This window comes from Phascolarctos cinereus, unplaced genomic scaffold, assembly GCF_003287225.1.
Source record: "Phascolarctos cinereus isolate Bilbo 61053 unplaced genomic scaffold, phaCin_HiC Scaffold_4;HRSCAF=312, whole genome shotgun sequence".
Taxonomy (NCBI): Eukaryota; Metazoa; Chordata; class Mammalia; order Diprotodontia; family Phascolarctidae; genus Phascolarctos; species Phascolarctos cinereus.
This window is the reverse complement of record NW_027555847.1, coordinates 381,409,950-381,427,146: the sequence shown is the minus strand read 5'-3', so window position 1 is coordinate 381,427,146 and position 17,197 is coordinate 381,409,950. Positions and strand designations below refer to the sequence as shown.

The 17,197-nt window shown below is 36.1% G+C and overlaps 1 non-coding gene across 1 annotated transcript; it reads right to left on the bottom strand.

Moving 5' to 3' along the window:
- Positions 1-854: 854 nt before the first annotated feature.
- On the bottom strand, positions 855-961 carry LOC144457217 (U6 spliceosomal RNA). The gene has a single exon (XR_013486543.1). It is a non-coding gene; the product is annotated as a U6 spliceosomal RNA (small nuclear RNA).
- Between the last annotated feature and the right edge of the window lie 16,236 nt (positions 962-17,197).

The window sequence follows — 17,197 nt, the reverse complement described above, 5'->3', positions numbered from 1 at the left end:
GAACCAGAGGACAAAATAGGCATCAAAAGAATCCACCTACCACCTCAGGAATGAAATCCAAAAAATAAAAATGCAAAGGAACATTATAGCCAAATACAAAACTATCAGGTCAAGGAAAAATATACAAGTGGACAGAAAGAAACAATTCAAATACTGGGGAGCCACAATTAGGATTACACAGGATCTAGGAGCTGCAACACTAAAAAATCAGAGATCATAGAACATGAAATTCCAGAAGGCAAAGGAGCTAGGACTACAACTAAGAATCACCTACCCAGCAAAATTAAGCAAAATACTTCAAGGAAAGAAAAATGATCTTTCATTAAATAGATGGATTTGTGCTTTCCTAAGGAGAAGACCAGAAATGGGCAAAAAATAATATCTCCAAAATGAAGACCCAAAAGAAGCCTAAAAAGGCAAAAAAGGGAAAAGTAAACATAAAGGATTCAATGGAGCTAAATTATTTATATTACTACATGGGAAGATGATAGTTGTAAGTCAATTTTTTTCTTTTTTAAAAAATTTATTTATTTTTAGTTTTCAACATTCACTTCCACCAGATTTTGAGTTCTAAAATTTCTCCCCATCTCATTCCTCCCCCCACCCCAAGATGGCATGCATTCTGAATACTCCTTCCCCTAATTTGACCTCCCTTCTATCTCTCAACACCCCCCTTCTCTTATCCTCTTCCCCTTCTATTTTCCTACAGGGCAGGATAGATTTTTATACCCCATTTCCTGTATTTCTTATTTCCCAGATGCATTTCAAAACAATTTTTTAAGATGAGCTTTTAAAACTTTGGGTTCCAAATTTTGTACCTTCCTCCCTCCCCACCCACCCTCATTGAAAAAAAAAAAGTTATGGAACTCTTCACGAATTTGAGTGTCATCCTTGCTCAGGGACCATACTAATCTTCTCTGTATCATTCCAATTTTAGTATATATGCTGCTGAAGCAAGCACAGATAGTTGTGATTCTTAAAAAAAAGTATCACTAATAGTACAGCTACAAGGAATATACATAGACAGATGTATTGGTTTGAGGTGATTTAGAGGGAATAACGTTGAAATTTTAATTAAAGGGTGAGGAAGAGGAGTACACTGGGTGCAGAAGAAAGGGAGAGATAGAATGGGACAGATCATTTCTCATGAAGAGATGAGAAAAATCTATTAAAGTGTAGGGAAAGATGAGAGCATGGGCAATGGGCATCACTTGGGCATTACTTTCATCAGTATTTGCTCAGAGAGGAATAATATATACAATCATCTGTTGAATATAGAAATCTATCTTACCTGACAGGAAAGTAAGAGGGGAGGAGATTAAGTAAAGTGGGGGCAAGGGGACTAACAGAAGACAGCATAGACCAGGGAAGGTGGTAGACAGAGGCAAAATACTGGTGAGGTGGGAAAGGAGAGAAAGGATAAACAGGGTGAAAACTAGCATGCAGGAAAATACACAGTAATCATACCTGGGAATGTGAATGGGATAAATTCTTCCATAAAATGGAAGTAGATAGCAAAATGGATGAAAAACCAGAATCTTACAATATGTTGTTTACAACACATTTGAAGCAGAGAAACACACACAGAGTATAGGTAAGAGGATGGAGTAGGATCTATTATGCTTCAGTGTAAATAAAAATGGAGCAGTAGAAATCCTGATTTCAAACAAAACAAGAGAAAAAATTGTCATAATTAAAAGAAATAAGGAAGGATACCACATCTTGCTAAAAGGTACAATAGACAATGAAGCAAAAATGATAATGCACCAAGTAGTGTAGCATCCAAATTCTTAAAGGAGAAAATTAAGTGAGTTACAGGGTCATCACAAAATAAGAGACAGAGAGCATTATTGAATGTAAAACAGATCATTTTGATTATGAATTTTAATTTGGTTATCAAATTAAAAAACTTTTGCAAAAACAAAACCAATGCAACCACAATTAAGAGAAAAGTAGAAAGCTAGGAAAGATTCTTCACAGCATGTGTCTCTGATAAAGGCCTCATTTCTAAAATATGTAGAGAACTGAATCAAATTAGAAGAATACAAGCCATTCTTCAATTGCTAAATGGTCAATAGGTACAAACAAGCAGTTTTCAGATGAAGAAATCAAAGCTATCTATAAGCAAATAAAGAAGTGTTCTAAATCACTTGATTAGAGCAATGCGAAGTAAAGCAACTCTGAGGTGCCACCTCATACCTATCAGATTGGCTAATAGGAAAAAAAAATGAAAATGGTAAATTGTGGAGAGGATGCAGGAAAATTGGGGCACTAATGCACTGTTTGTTGGGTTGTTAACCGACCCAACCATTCCGAACAGCAGTTTGGAGCTATGTCCAAAGGGCAATCAAATTGTGCATGCCCTTTGATTCAGCAATACCACTACAAGGTCTGTATCTCAGAGATCATAAAAAAAGGAAAAAGATGTACACATGCAAAAATATTTATAGCATCTCTATTCTTGGAGGCAAAATATTAGAAATTAAGGGAATGCCCATCAGTTGGGGAATGGCTGAACAAGCTTAGTATATGAATGTAATTGGAATACTATTGTAAAATATGCAATGATGAACAGGCAGATTAAAAAAAAACATAGAAAGGCTTGTATGAACTGAAGCAAAGTGAAATAAGCAGAACCAGGAAACATTGTACACAGTATAGTAACATTGTGTGATGATTCAGCTCTTCTCAGAGGACTCTCATGAAGGAAAATTCTATCCACATCCAGATAATGAATTGATGGACTCTGAATGCAGATGAGAGCATATTTTTTTTAACTTACTTTCTCTTTTTTGTTTTTTTTTTCTTTTTCATCTGTTTCTTCTTCCACAACTGTGATTAATATGGAAATATGTTTTACATGATTGTAGATGTATAACCTGTATCAAATTGCCTATAATTTTAGAATGAGAGCAAGGGAGGGAAGGAGAGATAAAAATTTGCAACTCAAAATCTTGTAAAAATGAATGCTAAAGATTGTCTCCACATGTAATTGGGAAAAATAAAATACTATTTAAATAATGAAAAAATGTGTTTGGAGGAAAGCAAAGTGTAAGGGCACTATAAAAATAGGAAATGATGGGGTTATTAAGAATCTTAAAAGCCAACCAGAGGACCTTTTATTTAGATACAAAATATAATAAGAACCCATTGAATATTTTTAAAAGAAAAGAGATAATATGGTTAAATCTAAACTTCAGAAAAAGCACTTTGGTAACTAAGATAAGGATGGATTTGATTGAGGATAGACTTGATACAAGAAATCTGTAATAGTCAAGGTTATAAGTTTTTTAAAAGTATGAATTAGGGCAGTGATGATGGAATTGGTAATAAAGACATATGTAAGGAAAGTTATAACTGTAGAAGTGATACCAAATGTCAACAGATTAAATATTTAGGATGAATAGGAACGAGTCTCAAATCTCTAGCTTCCTATTTTATATTGTGAACTATATGTCCCACAGACATCTCAAATTCTACATGCTCATAACTGAACTCAATTTTTTTCTTCTCAATTTACCCTTATAAACTTCCTTGTTTCTATTCAAGGACACCATGGCTCTACCATTTATATAGGTCTGTGTCATTCTAAAATCTTTACTCCTCCTAACTGTAAATAACTATTTGGTTGCTCAATCTTGTTTCTCCCTAATTTCGCTCATGCTTTTACCCTTCTCTGCACACATTCAGATAGTAGCCTAGTTCAGGCCCTTATCCCCTTCATTACAAGTATATTTCAATATCTTTTTTTATTATTATTATTGATTTCCCTTCTTGCAGTTTCTTCTTTTTCTTATCCATCTTTCATACAACTGCCAAACTGATTTTCCTGAGCACAAATCTGACTATGTCACCTTCTTATTCAAAAACTCCAACTTCTCCATATTACACTTCATGTAAAGACCCCACCCACCTATCTTTCCAGTTTTACTGTCCATTACTTTCCTCCTAAATTAGTTTCTGTTCAAGAAAACTGGCCTTCTTGCTTTTCTTTAGTTTCAATACTTCTCCCCCTACCTCTCTATCTCTTCATTGATTGTGCTCCATTCCTGGAATTCATACTTTCCTTCCTATAGCTCTCATAATCTCTTACCTGTTTTAAAGATCAGCTGAAGCTTCCATAAGAGACTTTTCTTGATCCCTTTTCCATTAGTTCCTTCCCCTCCCAAATCACTTTGAACAGTAATAATATTAGTAATGCTAATAATTATGACAATAATAGTAATGACAGTAATAACTATTATTTATTTATAACTTTAAGATTTATAAATTTCTTCACAAATATTGTCTCATTTTATTTGCATAGCAATATTGATAAGTGACATTTTATCTCCACTTTACATGTGAGGAAATTGAGGCAAATTGTGGTTAATTGACTTGCCTAAGATAATATCTCTGGTAAGTTTCTTAGTAGGATTTGAACTCATATCTTCCTTATACCAGGTCCCTTATTCTATCTACTACATCTAGCTGTCAATATCAATTTTATATCTAACATACATACATACACACTATACATACAAATGTCTACATACATACCCATATATGTACATATGTGCATATGTATATACATGCATACATGTGTGTGTATGTGTGTGTAACCATGCTTTAAACCCAATTCACTCTGGCTCTCATGGATTGGCCAATAACAGATCCCTGTCCAAGCATGGTTATTTTTGGGGCCCTGATGGCTTAGAATGCAAATAGTAATTGTTTCTCTTTTGGCCAACAATCCTGAGAATCTTCCCCTCCCAGTTTGATTTGACTTTTTTGATTAAAGGGGCCATGCCTTGACTCACTTTATAAACAGACCTAATCACTGAATGGGTGTTGCCTCAGTCAAAGTGAGAACTCAGAAAGACCTTAGCTTAAAAAAGCCAAGGTTTCCTACTGAATCTTGGGCCATCTCCAGTTGTCTTCATCTATATCTGGCCTCTGGACTCAGATGGCTCAGGAGGAGAAAGTGAGGCTGATGACCTTGTACAATCCTCCTTCACTCAAATCCAATTCAACTGCAAGTCATGGCATGATCTTCCTGATGTCATGGTTGTCTTCAAGAACAAAGGGCAAACCACAACCACAACTACAACCACAGACACACACACACACCAAAAGTTGTACATGTTGCTACCTCAGGCTATACTGTAATCTGAGAGTAGAGGTTTTGTTTGTTTGTTTTGTTTTGCTTTGGTCTATGAATCTCTGGGTCTTAGTAAAATCTTAAATAGTACTACATTAACTGGAATTGTTCAATCAGAGACTGATGATTTCTTGCTAGGGATGCCATTATGTAGAATTCCTGTTTTAGAAATATGTGAAGACTAAAGAGGGTGGAAGATTAAAAAGCATTGACTAAGGGCCTACTTTGTGCCATTCATTGTGCTAAGCATATTAGAAATATTTCACTTGATAATGGCAACAATCTTGGAAGGTAGGTGCTATCATTACCCCCATTTTACAGTTAAGAAAACTGAGGTAAATAGAGGCTAAGTTAGTTTCACAGGTTTATACAGCTGAAGTTTGAAGCTGGGTTTGAACTCAGGTCTTCATGACCACAGGCTCAGCACTCTATTAACTTCACCACTTACATGCCTCAGAAACTTACTAGATTAAATACTCTTTGAGGACCTCCCTAACTCAAAATCTTTTGTCTTGTAAACCTTTGAAATAAACAAGACACAAACACGAATTATAAATTGATCAGTGGTAATCATGTAAGAAAGATGAGCTGGGGTTAATCTAGGCCCTTCAAAGGAGTGGCAGATGCTTTAAGGTAATACTATTTTAAAATCACTCTTGAAAATAAAAGTTAATTTATCTTGAAGGCCTCTGGATGAAGGGACTTAAGATTACTTTAAGGGCCTATTTTGATGTAAATATCTTATTAATATCACTTTGCTTTTATGTTGCTTTCAGATTTTTAAAATGCTTCTTTTGTATAATATACTTTGATACAATCATGCCTAACCAATCAAAAAGGTGATGCTTCTAGATCCTCTTGATTTTTCCTCAGACATTAACTTTCTGTTAATAATCTCTGTTTTAATCTATAATTCAAGAGATAAATGTTTCTACCTGTATGGAAAGCTGCTTTACTGACACAGATCTTAACCTGCCTGTGACTAAGTTACTTTGGTCTACAATAACAATTTCCTGTTGTCCAACCTTCTGGGTTTTTCTGCAGTAAATTAGGCTGGTTCTCTCATACCTACTTGTGTGTGTGTGTGTGTGTGTGAAAGAGGCTGTGCTCTGAGCCATTCTATTTTGAACATAAATTGTATGCTGATTGCATAACTCTGGAGATCTCAATCATTCCTGTGAAATGACCAAACATTAAAGTACAAACTTATTGGAAAGATAATAAAAATGTTGTAATGGAAATGATTGACATCTTCATAGAGTTTCCTGATTTACAAAAGATTTTACCCATTTTAATTCATTTTATCCTCATAACAACCTTGTCAGTAATGTAGTTTGAATATTTTAATAAGAACAATAATAATAATATTAGCTAACATTTACATAGTGCCTAGTAAGGCATTTTGCTAAGTACTTTTTTAAAAATCTCAATAGTTCCTCAAAACAAACAAACAAACAAACCATGGGAGGTAGGTGCTATTATTATCCCTATTTTATAGTTTAGGAAATGAGACAGAGAGAGGTTCTGACTTGTGCAATGGCACACATAATAAATGTTTAAGGATGGATTGGAGCTATCCACTGTACCACCTGCTTTCATGTTATACACAAGGAAATTGTCTTTCAGATACTTAATGATTGCCTTTCCCAAAGCTATGTAGCTAGTCAATGGACAAAGGTGCTGGAATTTCATTATTTATCTATAAGGGGCGCTGATGGAAACGGTCTTGGTTATATTCTATGGGGAGGATCAGGAATTATGTTGTCCTCTATTGGTGGTTATAAATATCCACTCCACTAGGCACTAGTACAGTGCCATTTATGATTCTCAGAAGATTGGTGACTTTCTTTTTCTCACTTCTTTCTACGGGGCTGGGGGAGCAATACACTCTCACTGTCTAGTGATTGTGTAGAAACAGCTAAATTGCACAGTGGATAGAGCATCATGCCTAGAGTCAGGAAGACCTGAAATCAAATCTAGCTTTTGACACCTACTAAGTATGTGACACTGAAATCTTTTAAAAATAAGAGCACCTATTCGCGAGGGTCATTTTGAAGATCAAATAGGATAACAATTCTAAAGAATTTAGCACAATACCTGGAACATAGTAAGCCTTATAAAAATGTTATCATCATCATCATTATTATTACTAATGAATCTCTGGATTATAGTGGATTTGATAAATCAGAATTAGATGTGGAATAACTTCTGGCAAACTTCAATTTCCCCTTATACTGGCTATATTCCCATGAGCCCTATTTAAGTGATCTTAACAAAATGGAGTGACTTTTCCATATGAACACACTATAACTGATTTTACTCTTGCGTGCAGTAATTTACTTTTGACATATAAAATTTCAAACCAATAAAACCATATGTAACAGGAATAAAACTGTATATAATTAAATATCTACTGCTTGGCTACTTCCTCACAGCTTCTTACAGACATTTGCAGTCTCTGGAAGTTGTGTAAACAACTCTGTACCCAGGAGTTCTAGCAAATTCAAAGTTCAATTTCCTTAGCCTCCATGTGATGTCCTTGAAAGTGAGTAAAGAAACATAGATAATAACATAGGTGAAAGGGCCTAGTCATTAAGTGGAGAAAATTCAAGAATACTATAACAGCTTCAATCTGGGATTTTCATCATGAGAAAACTTTAGGATACTCAGTGAAATGGAACTCCTGAATGGCTATTCATTTTCTTTTTTTTAATCTTTTTTTTAAATTTCTTTTGACTTATCAACAATCACTTCCTTATGCTTTGAGTTGAAAATTTTTCTCCCCCTTCTTTCCCCCACACCCTCCCCAAAATGGCACACAATCTGATATAGCCTTTACATTTATATACCCATTAAACATATTTTCAGATTAGTGAAGTTGTAAGTAAAAGTTAAAACCAATAGGAGGAACCATCAGAAAGATGAGACAAAACTTGACAGAAGGTAAAAATAAGTGATAGCAATTCAAATACCATAGTTCTTTCTTTGAAAGTGGACAGCATTTTCCATCACGAGGCCTCTGGAGATGTCTTAGATCATCGTAATGCTGAGAAGGGTTCAGTTTAACAATCTTAGTCATTGCATAACATGGCTGTTATTGTGTACAAAGTCCTCTTGGTTCTGCTCACTTCACTCAGCATCACACCATATATGTCTTTCCAGGTTTTTCTGAAGTCAGCCTGTTCATCATTTCTTATAGGACAATAGTATTCCATTATATTCATATACCACGACTTGCTCAGCCATTCCCCAATTGATGGGCATCTTCTCAATTTCCAATTCTTTGCCACCACAAAAAGATCTGCTATGAATATTTTTGTACATGTGGGTTATTTTCCCATTTGTTTGATCTCTTTGGGATATAGCCCTACAAGTGCTATTGCTGGATCAAAGGGCATGTACATTTTTGTATCCTTTTGGGCATAGTTCCAAATTGTTCTCCAAATGGTTGGATCATTTCAGAACTCCACCAACAATATATTAGTGTTCCAATTTTCCCATACCTTCTCCAACATTTATCATTTTCCTGTTTTGTCATGTTGACCAATCTGATAGGTGTGATGTGGTACCTCAGACTTGTTTTGATTTGCATTTCTCTAATCTATAACGATTTAGAGCATTTTTTCATATGACTACAGATGGCTTTAATTTCTTCATCTGAGAACTGTCTGTTCATATCCTTTGACCATTTATCAACTGTGGAATGGCTTGTGTTCTTATAAATTTGTCTTAATGATCTATATATTTTAGAAATGAGGCCTTTATCAGACAGAATGGTTGTAAAAATTCTTTCCCAATTTTCTACCTTCCTTCTAATCTGAGTCGCATTGGCTTTTCCTAATATTGAACCAACCCTGCATTCCTGGTATAAATCCTACCTGGTCATAGTGTATTATTCTTGTGATAAGTTGCTGCAATCTACTTGCTAGTATTTTGTTTAAAATTTTTGCATCTATATTCATTAGAGAAATTGGTTTATAATTTTCTTTCTCTATTTTGACTTTTCCTGGTTTAGGTATCAACACTATATCTGTATCATAAAAATAATTTGGTAAGACTCCTTTTTCACCTATTTTCACAAATAGTCTATATATTATTGGAATTAACTATTCTTTAAATGTTTGATAGAATTCACCTGTAAATCCATCTGGCTCTGGAGAATTTTTTCCTGGGGAGTTCATCAATACCTTGTTCAATTTCTTTTTCTGAGATGGGGTTATTTAACTCTTTTACTTCCTCTTCGGTTAATCTGGGCAATTTATATTTTTGTAAATATGTATCCATTTCACTAAGATTATCAAATTTGTTGGCATGTAGTTGGACAAAATAATTCCTAATTAATGTTTTAATTTCCTCTTCCTTGGTGGTAGCTTGTCCCTTTTCATTCTTGATACTAGTAATTTGGTTTTCTTCTTTCTTTTTTTAATTAAATTAACCAAAGGCTTATCTATTTTATTGCTTTTTCATAAACCAGCTCTTAGTTTTATTTATTAGTTCAATAGTTTTCTTAATTTCAATTTTATTAATTTTTCCTTTGGTTTTCAATATTTCTAATTTGGTGTTTAGTTGAGGATTTTTAATTTGTTCTTTTTCTAGTTTTTTTAGTTGTATGCCCAATTCATTAATCTCCTCTTTTTCTATTTTATTTATGTAAGCATTTAGAGATATAAAACTTCCCCTAAGAACTGCTTTCGCTGCATCCCATAAGTTTTGGTATGTTGTCTCATTATTGTCATTCTCTTGAATGAAATTATTGATTGTTTCTATGATTTGTTGTTTGACCCAATCATTTTTTAGGATTAGATTATTTAGTTTCCAATTATTTTTTAGTCTATCTTTCCATGGCCCTTTATTACATATAATTTTTATTGCATCATGATCTGAAAAGGATGCATTTAATATTTCTGCCTTTCTGCATTGGATTGTGAGGTTTTTATGCCCTAGTACATGGTCAATTTTTGTGTATGTGCCATGTACTGCGAGAAAAAAGTATATTCCTTTCTATCCCCATTCAGTTTTCTCCAGAGGTCTATCATACCTAACTTTTCTAATGTTCTATTCACCTCCTTAACTTCTTTCTTGTTTATTTTGTGGTTAGACTTATCTAGTGCAAGAGGGGGAGGTTCAGGTCCCCCACTAGTATAGTTTTGCTGTCTATTTCTTCCTGTAACTCCCTGAATTTCTCCTCTAAGAATTTGGATGCTATACCATTTGGTGCATATATGTTTAGTAATGATATTACTTCATTGTCTATGGTGCCTTTTAGCAGGATGTAGTTTCCTTCCTTATCTTTTGATTAGATCTATTTTTGCTTTTGCTTTGTCTGAGATCAGGATTGCTACCCCTGCTTTTTACACTTCAACTGAAACATAATATATTCTGCTCCAGCCTTTTACCTTTACCCTGTATGTGTCACTCTTTTTCAAATGTGTTTCCTGTAAACAACATATTGTAGGATTATGGTTTTTAATCCATTCTGCAATCCATTTCCATTTTATGGGAGAGTTCATCCCATTCACATTCACAGTTATGATTACTATCTGTGTCTTTTTCTCCATCCTTTCCCCCATTTATGCTTTTTTCTCCTTTTTCCTTTCTCCCCTTCACTAGTGTTTTGCTTTTGACCACGCCTCCTTCAGTCCCTTCCCCCTTTTATTATCCCTTTCCCTTTTCTTCCCCTTTAGTCTTACTGCTGCTTCCCTCCCTTCTTCCCCCTTTCTTTCCCCCCTCCCTTTTCTTTCCCCTTTTCCCTCCTACTGCCTATAGGGCAAGTTAGATTTCTATACCTAACTGATTATATTATGCCCTTCTTGAGCCAAATCTGATGAGAGTAAGGTTCAAACAATGCTCCCCCCTTCTTTCCCTCTGCTGTAATAGGATTTTGTGTCTTTTCCTGTAATGTAATTTACCCTTGTCTGCCTCCTCCTTTCTCAGTACATTTTCTAAGATCAGATTGATCCACTTATTTGGATCCATTTAACCCACTTGATTAGATTTTTTTTTATCATTACATCAAAGTCAACTAATATCCACCCTCTTTATGTATACTCCTTTAACAAGGTGTAATAACAATACAGTTCTCAAGGGTTGCAAGTCTCATATTCCCTTGTAGGGGTTTAAACAGCCCCCCAACATTAACAACATATTGTGTCCTTCTGTCCCATTTACCTTTTTAAGTCCTTCTTGAGTCCTGTACTTGAAGATCAAATTTTGTTGTTGAGCTCTGGTCTTTTTATCAGGAAAGTTTGGAAGTCTCCTATGTTGATGAATATCCACCTCCTCCCCTGAAAAATGATGCTCATTTTTGCTGGGTCATTGATCCTTGGCTGCATTCCAAGCTCCTTTGCCTTACGGAATATCATGTTCCATGCCCTGCGTCTTTTAATGTAGAAGCTGCAAGGTCCTGTGTAATCCTGACTGTGGTTCCATGATATTTAAATTGTTTCTTTCTGGCTGCTTGCAGCACCTTCTCTTTCATCTGGTAATTTTGGAATTTTGCTATATTTCTTGGCATTGTCAATTTGGGATCTCTTTCAGGTGGTGATGGTGGATTCTTTCTATGGTTATTTTCCCTTCTGGTTCTAGGACTTCTGGGCAGTTTTCCTTTATGATTTCCTGAAAGATACTGTCCAGGCTCTTTTTTCATCATGATTTTCAGGTAGTCCAATAATTTTTAAATTGTCTCTCCTGAGTGATTTTCCAGGTGGTTGTTTTACTGATGAGGTATTTTACATTTTCATCTATTTTTTCATTTTTTTGTTTCTGTTTGACTGATTCTTGCTCTCTCATAGAGACATTAGTTTCCATTTGTCCAATTCTAGTTTTTAACAGATTGTTTTCTTCTGTTAGTTTTTGTACTTCCTTCTTCAACTGGCCAATTGTGTTTTTTAGGGACTTGTTTTCTTCAGTGTACTCTTCTGTTAGTTTTTGTCCTTCCTTCTTCAATTGGCCAATTGTGTTTTTTAGGGACTTGTTTTCTTCAGTGTATTTTTTTTCCAACCAATTGTATTTTTGAAGGACTCTTTACCTCTCTCATTTGAGTATTAAAATCCTTCTTGAGCTCTTCTAAGATGGCTTTTTGGGCTTGAGACCAGTTCATATTCCCTCTTGTTGTTGCAGATGTGGGTTTGTTGACAATGTTGTCCTCTTCAGAATTTCTGTCTTGATCTTCACTCTTCTCATAATATGAATCTATGGTACATTTCTTTTTACTCATGGTGTTTCTTTATTCCCTGGCCTTTAAAGAGATTGAGCTCTCCTGCTGGGGAACAGAGGGTACTGACCCAAGCTTCTTGTGTTTGAAGCCTAGGTCTTGGTCACTGGCTTTCTGGCTTTCACAGCCTTTTAGGCTGGCAATTGGAGGCTGTAGGTTTCTGGCAGCTTACTTTGTGTTGGGCTGGAATCAGTAAGGCTGGAACTTTCAGGCAATTCTAGGTTGCCTGCTTTTCCTTTCCTTTAGCTTTCTTCAGCTCCTTTTAGATGGTGCTGCATGATATTTATCTGCTTGGGGCCCCCTGCAGTGTTGTCTCCCTCATTTCTGCTAGTGCTCTGGGAGATTCCTTTGAGGTGAAGTGCCGAGGCTCCTGGTGGTTTTCTGACCTGGTTTCCACCCATTCCCCCCATCCTCATTGAGGCACTAGGACGTCCAGGCATTGTTGTTTGCCTGCTTTACCACCTGGGCTTCAGGATTACTTTACAATTGGAAGCTTCAGGGCTCCTACAGCTCACCTGGTGTTGGGTTGGAATCAGAAAGGCCACTTTAGGAAGCCTTTAGGTTGTTTTCTTCACCTCCTTTCAGATGAATGCCACAGGGTAACTGTTCCCCTGGGGAACCTTTTAGTTCTGCCTCCCTTATTTTTGCTGAGATACTGGGAGACCTGTTTACTAGGTTGTTGCACTGCTGCTCCTTGTCTTTCTTCTAGTTCAGCTGTTCCAGGGTGTTTTTCCTGGGGTGATATTTTCTAGGTTTTCAGAGGTTGATAGGGGAGAGTGAGAGTGACTACCTTTTCACTCCACCATCTTGGCTCCCGGAAACATGCCAATGTGTTTTCCAAGTTGTACCTATTGTTATGCTGGCAATAGCCTTCAGCTAATTAGTATGACCTGATCAGTTACTGGTGGAGCTTAGTGAGCAATTAGACTTTTCAAGGGAAGGTCACATAATTAAAACTACTCCCTGTTTTAGTTACCATCTTGCATACTCTGCTTCCTCCATCTCTGAAACTTGAGTCTTTACATTTCTATATGCATTGGTGAAAAAATATATCATATGTTCTTTGTCTCTTGAACTGTTCAGTTTTTGTGTTTGGTGGGTGAGGCAAACGTAAAACATAAAACTCTGATTTTCAGAGATCAGTAGATTGTAAACACCTCTCCCATTTTACTACAAATTTATTACCCATTCCATTCTCATTTCTAGAATGGAGGAAATAATAATCTTAAGAAAATCAATGAGAACTTATTCATTACCAATGGAGAAAATAGCAGAGGGTTGCATTTGAAAATTGTTTAGATGCTTTTTATACTTTGTATTTCCTATCCCATACCTAAAGTAACTGTCTTACCTTTTTATTCTTTAACCCTCCTTTCTTTTGGAAAGTGAAAATGAGATATGAATATGGCATCATCACATGTATTTTCAAATGTGATATTTACAAAAAAAGAAAAATGAAGTGAGCAAGCACGTTGCTTGGCTCTGATCCCTTTATCTGCCACGAATAATATGCTGCTTCATTCATTTTGAGACAAACAAATTCGGGTCTTAGAAAAATTGTAAAGTTGTTAATAATTGCCATTGGTACCCTCCCATCTCTGGACTTCCACCTCTCAGGGTCTTTTCTTCTTCAGACATTCTAGGTGATTATTTTCTACCAGCTGATATTTTCAAACTCCAGATATCTTCACTAGCTGTCTGCCATCCATGGGATCTCCCCATTTCTCATCTCTGTATTCTGACTGCCCTGGTTTCCTTCAACTGCCAGCTAAAACCCTATCTTCAAGGAGAAGACTTACCTACTCCCTTCATTTTTGGTGCTTTCTCTCTGTTGATTAATTCTGATATACCCAGCATATATTTTATTTGTACATAGTTGTTTGCTCCCACATTAGATCATGATTTCCTCAAGGACAGAAGTTGTCTTTTGCTTTTCTTTTTATCCTCAGTACTTTGCACTAAATGACATGTATTAGGTTTTGTTTTAATAAATGTATGATGACTGACTGAATATGTTTGAAATTCTCTAAGATTTCATTTCTATGCTTTCTCTCTATAGGATTGTTGGTTTAAACCAGAAAAGTAGTGGAATTTTTAATGCAGATTACTCAGTTTTAATTCCATTCCTCTTTCTACAGTACCTTTCTTTCTACATTTTCTAAAACAATCACTTTGCCCTGAAATTTCTATTACCTGAGTATGGCAGATCTCAGCTATTTGTTTGGAGGACAGGTAACTGATTAAATCAATTTATCCAACTGTTTGAATGTATAGTTTTCATTTCAAATATGTTTCAGCTGGTTATATTATAATAAGGACATTTTACCTAGTATCAATTCACAGTTCTTAATTCTTAATCTTTTTTTGTGTTATGGGCCCCTTTGGAATTTGATAAAGTCTGTGGATCCTTACTGTCTAGAATCAAAAACTTCTCACTCCCCTCAAAGTTCTGCTTTGATTCTCTAGACTTAGACTCCAGGATGCTTCCTCATCCTGGAACTTACATTAGTTCCTAAGATTGTCTCACTCTATAACATCCACAGCCCCTTTTATCCCCTTTATTTCACTGGTTCATTGAATCTAAGGGCTTCCATTTTGGGGAGGAGTCAGAACAATCATTCTTTAATTTTCTGTGTCTTCATCTGACTTCGTGTATTTTGTTAGTATGACCCTAAGTAGGTACCTTTCTCCCCTACCCCTCACTTTTTGGCTCAGTCTGTGTTTGTTGTGTGTGTGTGTGTGTGTGTGTGTGTGTGTGTTCTTCCCTATAAGATTGTAATTTCTTTGCTGGCAGGAACTATCTTTCCTTTTACTTGTATTTGTGTCTTCAACACTTATCACAGTGCCTGGTACATAGTAAGCAAACAATGAATGCTCTTTTCCTGACTACTTGATGAGAAGAAAAAGTAGTACTCTACCCTCTTCTTAATTGAAGACTAGACTTTGCATTGATTTGAATTCTGATATATTCCAATATTTTTTCACTTGCATTATTGTGATTTTGTATAAATTGTTCACCAGTAGTAGGAGACATTTTCTAATAAACAAAAAAAGTCAGGGTTTCACATGAAGAATCTATATGTGTTGTCTCTGATTTATTCCTCTTAGAGTAGAAATATGTTGTTCTGAGTCATCCATGTTTTCCTGCCTAGTATCCCTTGGTTTTTTTGGCAGTTTGTGGTTATGCTGAACTGAAGCTAGCTCATTCAATTAGAGTTCAAATACATGACATAGAACTTGGTGATCTCTAGGCAGCAAAGGTATAATGGAATGAATATACAATTACACTCAAGAGTGCATTCTTGTCCCTGATCTGCCACTAATTAGCAGAATGACCTTGGACAAGTCACTTTAAATCTAAATTCCCCACTTACAAAATGAAGATGTTGGCTTCACTAATAATTGAAGTACTTTTCAGCACTAAAATTCCATGTGCTCTGAGTAAAAAAAACCATGGTATTTATATGATATTTAAATATATTATGTTACTTGCCTCATAACAGCCCCATGAGATGACAAATACAGGTATTATTATGTGCCTTTTATGATTGAAGAAATAGAAGCTCACCAATTTGATCATGGTCACATAGCTTAGAAATGTCAGAGGAAGGATCAGATTCTATGTCTTCTGAACTCAAATTTTAAAACTATTTGCTCTACTGTGTTGACTCTGAACTAATCAGGGGCATATATACATACATACATACATATACATATATGTGTGTTATATATATATATATATATATATATATATACACACACATACATATATGTGTGTATATGTATGTGTGTATACGTGTACACATATACATATATATGTGTATATATATGTGTGTGTGTGTGTGTATATACACACACACACACACATACACACATATGTAATTGTTTGTCTATATTTATATATGTATGAATGGGCTTGGTAATGGGCAAAAGTCATTTGGGGGATGCTGGCCCATAGTGTTCCTTCTTTTCATTTCCAAGTCTCTTTTTTAACTGGGCCTGTTGCAAAGTGAGAGGTTGAGAGGTTGTGACCCCTCAAAGACTGAAGTACATGGGTCATCTGGAATGAATTCACAGACTCAAGCATTCTGGCAGGAGGAAAAGTCCTTGGGCTAGCCAAGGACAAAACTCCTTGAGCTGGGCAAGACACCCCTCTCTCTCTGTCTTGATGAGAGAATTTTCTGCAACAAGAGAAAGCTTTCATACAAGACAGGAACTTACTAAGGAATTGGGAGGCTTCCAAAAACATGATCTGAGGTCTGGGGCCTGAGCAGCCCAGCGCTCTTTCACCCAGCTTTGTGCAGCTGCACCAGGGAGAGATAAAGGTCATGCTGGGGCCCACACACGAGTAACTGCTAGGCACAGTGTCCTTGGGCTGGGGAGTGGTTATCAGAGACAGTGTTTCTGAGACTAGGGAGAAATTGGAGTACAAGTACAAGCACAAGCACCCAAGCACCCCATCATTCCCCCCTTAAATAGATGGGCCCAAAAATCTTTTGGGGTGAGGACAAAGGTCTCAGCTTCTGAAACTCTTTCCTTTTGGGATTGGGCATAGAGCTGTCCCTGCCTCCTGGGGTCCCTCTAGCCAGTGTCCAGAATTTGGCTGATGCCAGGTCCAAGGGGTGATAGGCTGTGGTCTCAGACAAATGTTGGTACCCAGCCTGAGCAGTCATCTGGAAGTAGAGGGCACTGAGGCTAGAGGAGACAAATCTGGCCAGGCCAGGAGATTAAGCATACAAGGCCAGAAAGAAGGAAAAGGAATGTACTCAGGAATGGGACAAGAATAGTAGAGAGAAGCCAGGATCCCCAAGAAGAGGATGACCCTCGTATACTAAGGTTTTCAT